Source organism: Drosophila subpulchrella, unplaced genomic scaffold (assembly GCF_014743375.2).
Source record: "Drosophila subpulchrella strain 33 F10 #4 breed RU33 unplaced genomic scaffold, RU_Dsub_v1.1 Primary Assembly Seq82, whole genome shotgun sequence".
Taxonomy (NCBI): domain Eukaryota; kingdom Metazoa; phylum Arthropoda; class Insecta; order Diptera; family Drosophilidae; genus Drosophila; species Drosophila subpulchrella.
Window position 1 is genome coordinate 197501 of NW_023665717.1, and position 12257 is coordinate 209757.

At 45.2% G+C, this 12257-nt stretch overlaps 1 non-coding gene and 1 pseudogene across 1 annotated transcript; both read left to right on the forward strand.

The window, feature by feature from the left end:
• The first annotated feature begins 388 nt into the window (after positions 1-388).
• On the forward strand, positions 389-567 carry LOC119562664. Its single transcript, XR_005221933.1, has one exon. It is a non-coding gene; the product is annotated as a 5.8S ribosomal RNA (ribosomal RNA).
• A 401-nt stretch (positions 568-968) lies between these two features.
• On the forward strand, positions 969-10428 carry LOC119562653 (annotated as a pseudogene).
• Positions 10429-12257: the final 1829 nt, after the last annotated feature.

A 12257-nucleotide genomic window follows, 5' to 3' on the forward strand; every position in this document is an offset into this window, starting at 1 on the left:
TGTATATTAAATGCAATTAATTAATAAAACACTGTGTGTATATGGACCATAATATACACGCGTTGCGATATGTATTGTTCATCTCAGTTATGCGCATACATTGGATAATGCAACAACCTAAAATGTACAATGTTGTACCTGATTATTACAGGTTAATGTTTTATATAAATTTCAATATATATCGCTAAAAAAAAGTATTAATACCGTAAATGCCATTTAAAAAATACTTGATATATTATTGGTTATATGAAACTAAGACATTTCGCAGCATTCGTTTTAGGTATAAAAATCAATTTATTGAAGGAATTGATATATGCCAGTAAAATGGTGTATTTTTAATTTCTTTCAATAAAAACATATATGACAAAATTACCAAACCAATATATAAAACTCTAAGCGGTGGATCACTCGGCTCATGGGTCGATGAAGAACGCAGCAAACTGTGCGTCATCGTGTGAACTGCAGGACACATGAACATCGACATTTTGAACGCATATCGCAGTCCATGCTGTTATGTACTTTAATTAATTTTATAGTGCTGCTTGGACTACATATGGTTGAGGGTTGTAAGACTATGCTAATTAAGTTGTTTATATAAATTTTATAATGAAATTTTATAAGCATATGGTATATTATTGGATAATAATAATTTAATTATTATATTATTCATAATATTAACAAATATATGAAAAACATTATCTCACATTAGTAAATAATTTGAATGTGAAAAACGAAGAGAAATATTTTCTTTTTCAATCAAATAATACTGAGAAATGTCTAGCATAAAAAATTTATCTAGAATTGTCTCTTATTAAAGATTAGTAAATAGAAAGCCGTTGACAATATTATTATTCTTCGTTGATTCGTTAGACCAAACAAATGCCATACAAATATATAAAATATATAACGAATTTAATAAAATGTTTTATCATTATATATAAAGAATTAATTGCAAAAAAAGTTATACACAACCTCAACTCATATGGGACTACCCCCTGAATTTAAGCATATTAATTAGGGGAGGAAAAGAAACTAACCAGGATTTTCTTAGTAGCGGCGAGCGAAAAGAAATCAGTTCAGCACTAAGTCACTTTGTCTATATGGCAAATGTGAGATGCAGTGTATGGAGCGTCAATATTCTAGTATGAGAAATTAACGATTTAAGTCCTTCTTAAATGAGGCCATTTACCCATAGAGGGTGCCAGGCCCGTATAACGTTAATGATTACTAGATGATGTTTCCAAAGAGTCGTGTTGCTTGATAGTGCAGCACTAAGTGGGTGGTAAACTCCATCTAAAACTAAATATAACCATGAGACCGATAGTAAACAAGTACCGTGAGGGAAAGTTGAAAAGAACTCTGAATAGAGAGTTAAACAGTACGTGAAACTGCTTAGAGGTTAAGCCCGATGAACCTGAATATCCGTTATGGAAAATTCATCATTAAAATTGTAATATTTAAACAATATTATGATAATAGTGTGCATTTTTTCCATATAAGGACATTGTAATCTATTAGCATACAAAATTTATCATAAAATATAACTTATAGTTTATTCAAATTAATTTGCTTGCATTTTAACACAGAATAAATGTTATTAATTTGATAAAGTGCTGATAGATTTATATGAATACAGTGCGTTAATTTTTCGGAATTATATAATGGCATAATTATCATTGATTTTTGTGTTTATTATATGCACTTGTATGATTAACAATGCGAAAGATTCAGGATACCTTCGGGACCCGTCTTGAAACACGGACCAAGGAGTCTAACATATGTGCAAGTTATTGGGATATAAACCTAATAGCGTAATTAACTTGACTAATAATGGGATTAGTTTTTTAACTATTTATAGCTAATTAACACAATCCCGGGGCGTTCTATATAGTTATGTATAATGATATTTATATTATTTATGCCTCTAACTGGAACGTACCTTGAGCATATATGCTGTGACCCGAAAGATGGTGAACTATACTTGATCAGGTTGAAGTCAGGGGAAACCCTGATGGAAGACCGAAACAGTTCTGACGTGCAAATCGATTGTCAGAATTGAGTATAGGGGCGAAAGACCAATCGAACCATCTAGTAGCTGGTTCCTTCCGAAGTTTCCCTCAGGATAGCTGGTGCATTTTAATGTTATATAAAATAATCTTATCTGGTAAAGCGAATGATTAGAGGCCTTAGGGTCGAAACGATCTTAACCTATTCTCAAACTTTAAATGGGTAAGAACCTTAACTTTCTTGATATGAAGTTCAAGGTTATGATATAATGTGCCCAGTGGGCCACTTTTGGTAAGCAGAACTGGCGCTGTGGGATGAACCAAACGTAATGTTACGGTGCCCAAATTAACAACTCATGCAGATACCATGAAAGGCGTTGGTTGCTTAAAACAGCAGGACGGTGATCATGGAAGTCGAAATCCGCTAAGGAGTGTGTAACAACTCACCTGCCGAAGCAACTAGCCCTTAAAATGGATGGCGCTTAAGTTGTATACCTATACATTACCGCTAAAGTAGATGATTTATATTACTTGTGATATAAATTTTGAAACTTTAGTGAGTAGGAAGGTACAATGGTATGCGTAGAAGTGTTTGGCGTAAGCCTGCATGGAGCTGCCATTGGTACAGATCTTGGTGGTAGTAGCAAATAATCGAATGAGACCTTGGAGGACTGAAGTGGAGAAGGGTTTCGTGTGAACAGTGGTTGATCACGAGTTAGTCGGTCCTAAGTTCAAGGCGAAAGCCGAAAATTTTCAAGTAAAACACAAATGCCATACAAATATAATTATATTATATAAATCAAGCTAATTAATATACTTGAATAATTTTGAACGAAAGGGAATACGGTTCCAATTCCGTAACCTGTTGAGTATCCGTTTGTTATTAAATATGGGCCTCGTGCTCATCCTGGCAACAGGAACGACCATAAAGAAGCCGTCGAGAGATATCGGAAGAGTTTTCTTTTCTGTTTTATAGCCGTACTACCATGGAAGTCTTTCGCAGAGAGATATGGTAGATGGGCTAGAAGAGCATGACATATACTGTTGTGTCGATATTTTCTCCTCGGACCTTGAAAATTTATGGTGGGGACACGCAAACTTCTCAACAGGCCGTACCAATATCCGCAGCTGGTCTCCAAGGTGAAGAGTCTCTAGTCGATAGAATAATGTAGGTAAGGGAAGTCGGCAAATTAGATCCGTAACTTCGGGATAAGGATTGGCTCTGAAGATTGAGATAGTCGGGCTTGATTGGGAAACAATAACATGGTTTATGTGCTCGTTCTGGGTAAATAGAGTGTCTGGCATTTATGTTGGTCACTTGTTCCCCGGATAGTTTAGTTACGTAGCCAATTGTGGAACTTTCTTGCTAAAATTTTTAAGAATACTAATTGGGTTAAACCAATTAGTTCTTATTAATTATAACGATTATCAATTAACAATCAATTCAGAACTGGCACGGACTTGGGGAATCCGACTGTCTAATTAAAACAAAGCATTGTGATGGCCCTAGCGGGTGTTGACACAATGTGATTTCTGCCCAGTGCTCTGAATGTCAAAGTGAAGAAATTCAAGTAAGCGCGGGTCAACGGCGGGAGTAACTATGACTCTCTTAAGGTAGCCAAATGCCTCGTCATCTAATTAGTGACGCGCATGAATGGATTAACGAGATTCCTACTGTCCCTATCTACACACAGTCGGTGTTTGGTTGCTCGCGAGAACAGACGTGTTTTTCCGTACGCTCCGCGAGTAAAGTGCATTTAGGCAGTAAAACAACAGGTACATTGTTGAAAATAGTGCGAAAATTCGTGTTTCGTGCTTGCGAACACAGTGCGTGTGTTTTCCGTTTGAAATTCTGCGGAAATCGGGCGATATTCGCGTTTTTCTTTTTGGAAATTTTCCATTAAGACACGTGTGTCGCGAGAGAGGCGCTCTCTCGAGAGAGGCGTTTGCCTAATTTAGGCACATTTTGTCGCCCACAGCTGTGCGGTTTGTGTCTCCGCTGAACTTGGATCAGCTGATCAGCTGACCGAGCTTTTGAGAACCAGCTGATAGGAAGGGGTAAGTCTCGAATATCAAAGAGCTTACTTAGTAAGGCCGATAACCGGCAGATGGCGCCACCAAAAATGGTGGTCGACGAGTCCGGGAGCGAAAGTGCGAGCAGCCGTGGAAGCAGCTCGGGCAGAGGGCGCGCCAGAGGCAAGCGCAACAAAGCGCCGCTGAGGGAGGCCTCGAGGTGCAAAGTGTTGGCGCTGGATGCAACCGCCGCTGCCCCTGCCGACGCCTTTGCCGCTGCCCCCGCCGCTGCCCCCGCCGCTGCCGCTGCCGCAGCCGCTGCCGCTGCCGCAGCCGCTGCCCCCGCCGCTGCCCCCGCCGCTGCCCCCGCCGCTGCCCCCGCCGACGCTGCCGCAGTCGCAGCCGCTGCTGATGGAGGGACCTTCGTCGTGCCAGCCAGCATAGAGAAATCCTTCTCGGACAGGGAATGGAGGGGAAACGGAGCCGTTGCTGCCGAGATGGGCGACATCCGTGCGGATATCCTGAGGATGTCCCACGTAGCGAGCCCTACCGTGAGCATTAAGACGCAGTTGTTGGCAAACCGCTACGAGGAGGTCGTCGGAGCCCTGCTGATCCGCATCGGAGTGCTGGAGGATCGCTTGAAGAGGCAGACACCGGTCGCCTCGGCCGCCTCATATGCAGCCACCGCTGCTAGAGGCGCGCACCTAGTCGCCTCACCTGCTGCCCCTGTTGCCCCCCTTGCCCCCGTACCCGCACCGCGGAAGATTCGGGAGACATGGTCGGCTGTCGTTGCGTGCGACGACCCGGCCCTGTCAGGCAGGCAAATCGCTGAGAAGATCCGCAAGGAGGTAGCGCCCGCTCTGGGCGTACGAGTACACGAGGTGCGTGAGCTGAAGCGGGGCGGCGCGATCATTCGCACGCCTTCGCAGGCGGAGATGACGAAGGTCGTCGCCTCCGCAAAGTTCGCCGAGGTGGGCCTGAAGGTGTCGAGGAACACCGCTGCGAAGCCGCGTGTTACGGTCCAGGATGTGGACACCTCCGTGGGACCGGACGAGTTTATGATGGAGCTCAGGGAGAAGAACTTCGAAGAGATGAGCCTCAAGGAGTTCCAGAAGGCGGTTGTCCTGGCGACCAAGCCCTGGTCAGCTGCTGACGGTGCCACAATCAATGTGACGCTGGAGGTAGACGACCAGGCGCTGGCCGTTCTCGAGGGCGGGAGAGTGTACATTAAGTGGTTTTCGTACCGCTGCCGCTCTCAGGTGCGAACCTACGCGTGCCACCGATGCCTTGGCTTTGACCACAAGGTCAATGAGTGTCGGTACGCCCGAGAGAAGCAGGTCTGCCGCCAGTGCGGACAGAACGACCACGTCGCGGCGAAGTGCAGAAATGCGGTGGACTGCCGCAACTGCCGTCACAAGGGTATGCCCTCGGGGCATTATATGCTTTCGGGTGGCTGCCCGATATACGGCGCGCTGCTAGCCAGGGTGCAAGCTAGACATTGATAATGTTTAGCTTCATCCAAGCGAATTGTGGTCGAGGCCGTTGCGCTGTCATCGAGCTTGCCAAGCAGATGAGAGATGCTGGCCACCTGTTCGCACTAGTCCAGGAGCCCTACGTGGACGCTGGCAAGCGACTCACTGGACTGCCTGGAGGAATGAGGATATTCGCCGATAGGAGGAAGAAAGCTGCCATCATCGTGGACGACCCATCTGCCATCTGCATGCCCATCGAGGCTTTGACGACGGACTACGGAGTGTGCGTGAGTGTCACAGGAAGATATGGCACAATCTTTCTGGCCTCCGTATACTGCCAGCATCTAGCTGCTCTGGAGCCCTACACTGACTACCTGGATACGGTTCTGCTATTAGCTAGCAGAACACCGACAATCCTCGGACTTGATGCTAACGCAGTCTCCCCTATGTGGTTCAGCAAATCCCCAGACAACTCTGGAGACCGCCTGAACCGCGAACGGGGACAGCTCATGAACGAGTGGATAATCGCAAGCGGTGCCAGTGTACTGAATACGGCCAGCCAGGTGTTCACGTTCGATAATCACCGCTCTAGAAGTGATATCGACGTGACCTTCGCCAACGAAGCGGCGCGAGTATGGGCAACCTACGATTGGAGAGTTGACTTCTGGGAGCTGAGTGACCACAACATTATCACTGTTGAGGTTACTCCAGATCCGAGCAGTACCGTTGAGAGCCTAGCTCCGGTACCGCAATGGAAGCTCTCCAATGCAAGTTGGCGAAGATTCAGTGTAGAGTTAAGGAGTGCAGCACAGAGTCTCGAGGAACTGGAGGAATCGCCGTTGGACGACCATGTGTCTGCCCTTCGCTCCATCGTACACGATGTGTGCGACAGGGTGATAGGGCGCAGGATACCTGCAGCGAGGGGAAACGTAATATGGTGGAATCCTGAGCTGAGTACCAAGCGCCAAGAGGTTCGGAGACTGAGGCGTAGGCTGCAGGCAGCTCGCCGGAGTGGCACCGACGATGCTGAGCAACTTGCCGCTGGACTGAGATTTGCCTCAGGCCAGTACAAGAAGCTTATCTTGACGACAAAGGAGCAAAACTGGCGGGACTTCGTGGGACGGCACAAGGATGATCCATGGGGGCACGTATACCGAATATGCCGAGGCCGGAAGAAGACAGCCGATCTCGGATGTCTCCGGTCGAACGGCGCGCTTTCCGTAACTTGGCACGACTGCGCAAGTGTGCTCCTCCGCAACTTTTTCCCTGCTGCGGAGTCGACGACACGAGAAGACATACCCCCTGGTGCCCCACCGATCCTCGAAGCCTTCGAGGTGGCAACCAGCGTCGCGAGGCTGAGAAGCCGGCGATCGCCGGGTATGGATGGCATCACGGGCGGTATTGTCAAGGAGGTATGGCGTGCCATCCCTCAGCACCTGACGAAGCTGTACTCTCGGTGCATCTCGGAAGGATACTTTCCGGCCGAGTGGAAGCACCCGAGAGTGATACCGCTGGTAAAGGGGCCAGATAAGGACAGGAGCGATCCTGCCTCTTATCGCGGCATATGCCTTTTACCAGTGTTCGGAAAGGCGCTTGAGGGAATCATGGTGAATCGGCTGAAGGATGTGCTACCGGATGGCTGCAGATGGCAATTCGGATTCAGGCCTGGACGCTGCGTGGAGGATGCGTGGATGCACGCCAAAAACACCGTCGCCAACAGTCGCGAGAGGAGGGTCCTTGGAATCTTTGTCGATTTCAAGGGAGCCTTCGACAACGTGGAGTGGAGTGCGGTGCTGGATCGGCTTGTCGACGTAGGCTGTCGAGAAATCGACTTGTGGAAAAGCTATTTTTCCGGCCGTAGCGCAAGCATCATCAGCAGGTATGAAGCAGCCACAGTTGCGGTTACACGGGGCTGCCCGCAAGGGTCCGTCAGTGGTCCATTTATTTGGAATTTACTGATGGATGTGCTGCTTCAGCGCTTGGAGCCACATTGTGCTCTGAGCGCGTTTGCAGATGATCTTCTGCTTTTCGTCGACGGGAATTCCCGTGCCGATCTGGAGCGGAAGGGCGAGCAGTTGATGGACATCGTGGGAGCCTGGGGAGCTGAGGTTGGAGTGAGTGTGTCAACCAGCAAGACGGCAATAATGTTGCTGAAAGGACAGCTTTCACGCACGAGGAGACCGACGGTACGGTTTGCTGGAGCAAGCCTGCCTTACGTCACCAAATGCCGGTACCTTGGCATCTTAGTCGGCGAGCGGTTGAGTTTTCTCCCGCATATCTCTGCTCTCAGAGATCGGCTGGCTGGAGTTGCCGGAGGACTAGCGCGGGTGCTTCGAGTCGATTGGGGGCTCAGCTCCCGTGCTAAGAGGACGATTTACAGCGGACTCATGGTCCCCTGTGCACTCTTTGGTGCCTCGGTCTGGTACAAGGCGGCGAGTAGGGGCAAGTCCCTTAAACTCCTCACCTCGTGCCAGAGGTCCATCCTTTTAGGATGCCTACCGGTATGCCGCACAGTGTCCACGGTGGCACTGCAGGTGCTTGCTGGTGCTCCTCCAATGGATCTGGATGCTCACAGGATCGCCGTGAAGTTCAAGCTGAGGAAGGATGTCCCCCTGGATGAGAGCGACTGGCTCCACGGACAGGACCTGTCCGTGTTGGACTGGAAAGCTAAGATGGCGCTGCTAGACGAACGTCTGCTAAATGAGTGGCAACTCAGATGGGATCGCGCGGAACACGGCTCCGTGACTCGCGAGTTTTTCCCAGAGGCAGCGTTCGTCTACAAGAGGAAAGACTTTGTCTTTACCCTCAAAGCCGGATTCTTGCTGACAGGACACGGGTCGATGAACGCATTTCTGCAAGGCAGGACCCTCAGTACCACGACCGCATGCTCATGTGGCGTGGCAAGAGAGGACTGGCGCCACATACTGTGTGAATGCCGCCTGTATAACGATTTGCGGGACCTGGATGCCCTTGGAGTCGTTCGAGACCAGGGAAGATGGATCGTCGCGGGAGTAGTCGAGACCCCAGAACGGATGCGTCTCCTAGGAGTTTTTGCCGATGCTGCCTTCTCGAGGCGAAGGATGGATGCGACGAGGGAGGAACCACAGGCGCCGGGACGTTAGTCCCACACCTCTTTTGCCGTGTGGTAGCGGCGAAGAATACTGCCACAGCCTGCCATAGCTTGTCGTAGGAGGCGACTAATATGGCAATGGTTGCCCCATCCGAGCTTGTCGGAGCTGAAGGGGTGAGGCTCACCGAGCCTGTAATTTCGGTACCACGGGTTGAGCAGCTCCAAGGCTGCTCATTGAGGTTGGCCCCCTTGTGGGAGTATCGTGGTGGCTGTGGTTGACACCTATATCGCGGGTAGAGTCCTCGGGCTCGACGTGGATGTTGCGTTATACAACTCGGGTGCTGTGACCCACAGAACAGTAGAGATTTTAGATAGATCTCGCCCCTACGCAAGGGGGAGTGCTTGCCCGACAAGTAAGTACTCGAATTGCTACTGGGGTGGATGCTATGTACATAGCTATAGCTTCTAGTCCGGGGCGTTGGTCTGGCGCTTAACCTAGACCCGTGCATTATATACTCACTTGTGGGTATATTAGAATGCCGTGGTTGTAATCCCTTCATTGTGGAACACGCCACGTAAAACAAGTTCGGAGGGATCCGAGACACACCCTGTCCCTATCTACTATCTAGCGAAACCACAGCCAAGGGAACGGGCTTGGAATAATTAGCGGGGAAAGAAGACCCTTTTGAGCTTGACTCTAATCTGGCAGTGTAAGGAGACATAAGAGGTGTAGAATAAGTGGGAGATATTAGACTTCGGTTTGGTATCGCCAATGAAATACCACTACTCTTATTGTTTCCTTACTTACTTGATTAAATGGAACGTGTATCATTTCCTAGCCATTATACGGATATATTTATTATATCTTATGGTATTGGGTTTTGATGCAAGCTTCTTGATCAAAGTATCACGAGTTTGTTATATAATCGCAAACAAATTCTTTAATAAAACGGTGCATTTATGTATTTTTGATTTGAAAATTTGGTATAACTCCAATTACTCAGGTATGATCCAATTCAAGGACATTGCCAGGTAGGGAGTTTGACTGGGGCGGTACATCTCTCAAATAATAACGGAGGTGTCCCAAGGCCAGCTCAGTGCGGACAGAAACCACACATAGAGCAAAAGGGCAAATGCTGACTTGATCTCGGTGTTCAGTACACACAGGGACAGCAAAAGCTCGGCCTATCGATCCTTTTGGTTTAAAGAGTTTTTAACAAGAGGTGTCAGAAAAGTTACCATAGGGATAACTGGCTTGTGGCGGCCAAGCGTTCATAGCGACGTCGCTTTTTGATCCTTCGATGTCGGCTCTTCCTATCATTGTGAAGCAAAATTCACCAAGCGTTGGATTGTTCACCCATGCAAGGGAACGTGAGCTGGGTTTAGACCGTCGTGAGACAGGTTAGTTTTACCCTACTAATGACAAAACGTTGTTGCGACAGCATTCCTGCGTAGTACGAGAGGAACCGCAGGTACGGACCAATGGCACAATACTTGTTCGAGCGAACAGTGGTATGACGCTACGTCCGTTGGATTATGCCTGAACGCCTCTAAGGTCGTATCCGTGCTGGACTGCAATGATAAATAAGGGGCAATTTGCATTGTATGGCTTCTAAACCATTTAAAGTTTATAATTTACTTTATAAACGACAATGGATGTGATGCCAATGTAATTTGTAACATAGTAAATTGGGAGGATCTTTGATCACCTGATGCCGCGCTAGTTACATATAAAAGCATTATTTAATACAATGACAAAGCCTAGAATCAATTGTAAACGACTTTTGTAACAGGCAAGGTGTTGTAAGTGGTTGAGCAGCTGCCATACTGCGATCCACTGAAGCTTATCCTTTGCTTGATGATTCGATAATAAAGATGTTGCAAGCGGGCATAATCATTATGCTTGCTTGCAGCATCGCACGCCACTTTGTTTGTGGTGTGTAAGGTAGGGAAGAAGAAATATAAAAGACCTAAATTGGAAACATCAATATATAAGTAAATATTGAACAAACAAAATGTATCGTCATCTTATTAGTGACGCGATGATAAAGTGGCAAACATATTCCATGTATAAATATTCCTATGGTATTAAAATTCAAGTAAAGAGGACATATATAAAAGTTTGTATATATGGTTCATTCAATGGTAGCAGCGGTTGGTTGGTTGGTGTCTGCTCCTCTTATTGTTCAAAACTTATGTTATGGTAGCAAGTCTATATCGTCATATTATTAGTGACGCGAAAAAGTAGTGGCAAAACATATTCCATGTATAAATAAATATTCCTATGGTATTGAAATTCAAGTAAAGAGGCCATTCAAGTAAAGAGGACTTATATAAATATAAGTATATATAATGGTAGCAGCGCGGTTGGTTGGTTGGTGTGTCTGCTCCTCTTATTGTTCAAAACTTATGTTATGGTAGCAAGACTGTATCGTCATATTATTAGTGACGCGAAAAAGTAGTGGCAAAACATATTCCATGTATAAATATTCCTATGGTATTGAAATTCAACTAAAGAGGACATATAAAATTACTATCAATGGTAGCAGTGGTTGGTTGGTTGGTGGTTGGTTGGCGGCTGCTCCTATTATTGTTCAAGACTTATGTTATGGTAGCAAGTCTGTATCGTCATATTAATTATTAGTGACGCGAAAAAGTAGTGGAAATCATATTCCATGTATAAATAGATTCCTATGGTAATGAAATTTTCAAGTAAAGAGAGGACCATTCAAGTAAGAGGACATATAAAAAGTAAGTATATGTTCCTCCAATGGTAGCAGTGGTTGGTTGGTTGGCGGCTGATCCTCTTATTGTTCAAAACTTATTTTATCAATATGAGTTTGGCAATACAATAAAGAAGACCAATCTAATCCATATAAAACTAAATGTATTATATGGATATGCTTAGGAAACCCATATATTCATAAAAAAAAATTATGTATAGAAAATTATACATATATCTTTTATATAAATGAATCGTATGGATATCGCCTTATGGTAGGTATAATAACTTTTTAAGGCATAATAATGTATAATATAGAAAATATACATTGAAATATAAATGCATTTTTATAGATATGGCGGCATATAAGTGCCATATACACAAGAATAAATAATAGAATTTACCAATATATAATTAAAATGAGATATATAAACCTAGTGAGGGGCTGCACTAGTATATGAATCGTATGGATATGGCTTATAGGTATAATACCTATAAGGCATAATAATGTATAATATAATAAATATAAATTAAGATATGAATGAATTATATAAATATGGCATAGAAATGCCATATACATACATAAGAATAAATGGTAGAATTTACCCATATATCACTGAAACACGATATATAAACCTAATGATAGCTGGCACTAGTACTGTAAACATGCACGCAATAGTGCGTGGGGTAAAAAACTACTATAGGGAGGTGGTCGTTGGCGGGCCCCTCCTCGTATTGGTCAAAACTTATGTTATGCATATGAATTTGTCAATACTATATAGAACGCCAAGCATATCCATATAAACTATGGATATGCATAGAAATCCATACAAAAGTAAAAAAAAATTATGTATAGAAAAATATACATATATTTATATAAGTGAATCGTATGGATATGGCTTATAGGTATAATACCTATAAGGCATAATAATGTATAACAAGTAAATATACATTGAAATGTGAATGCATTGTAT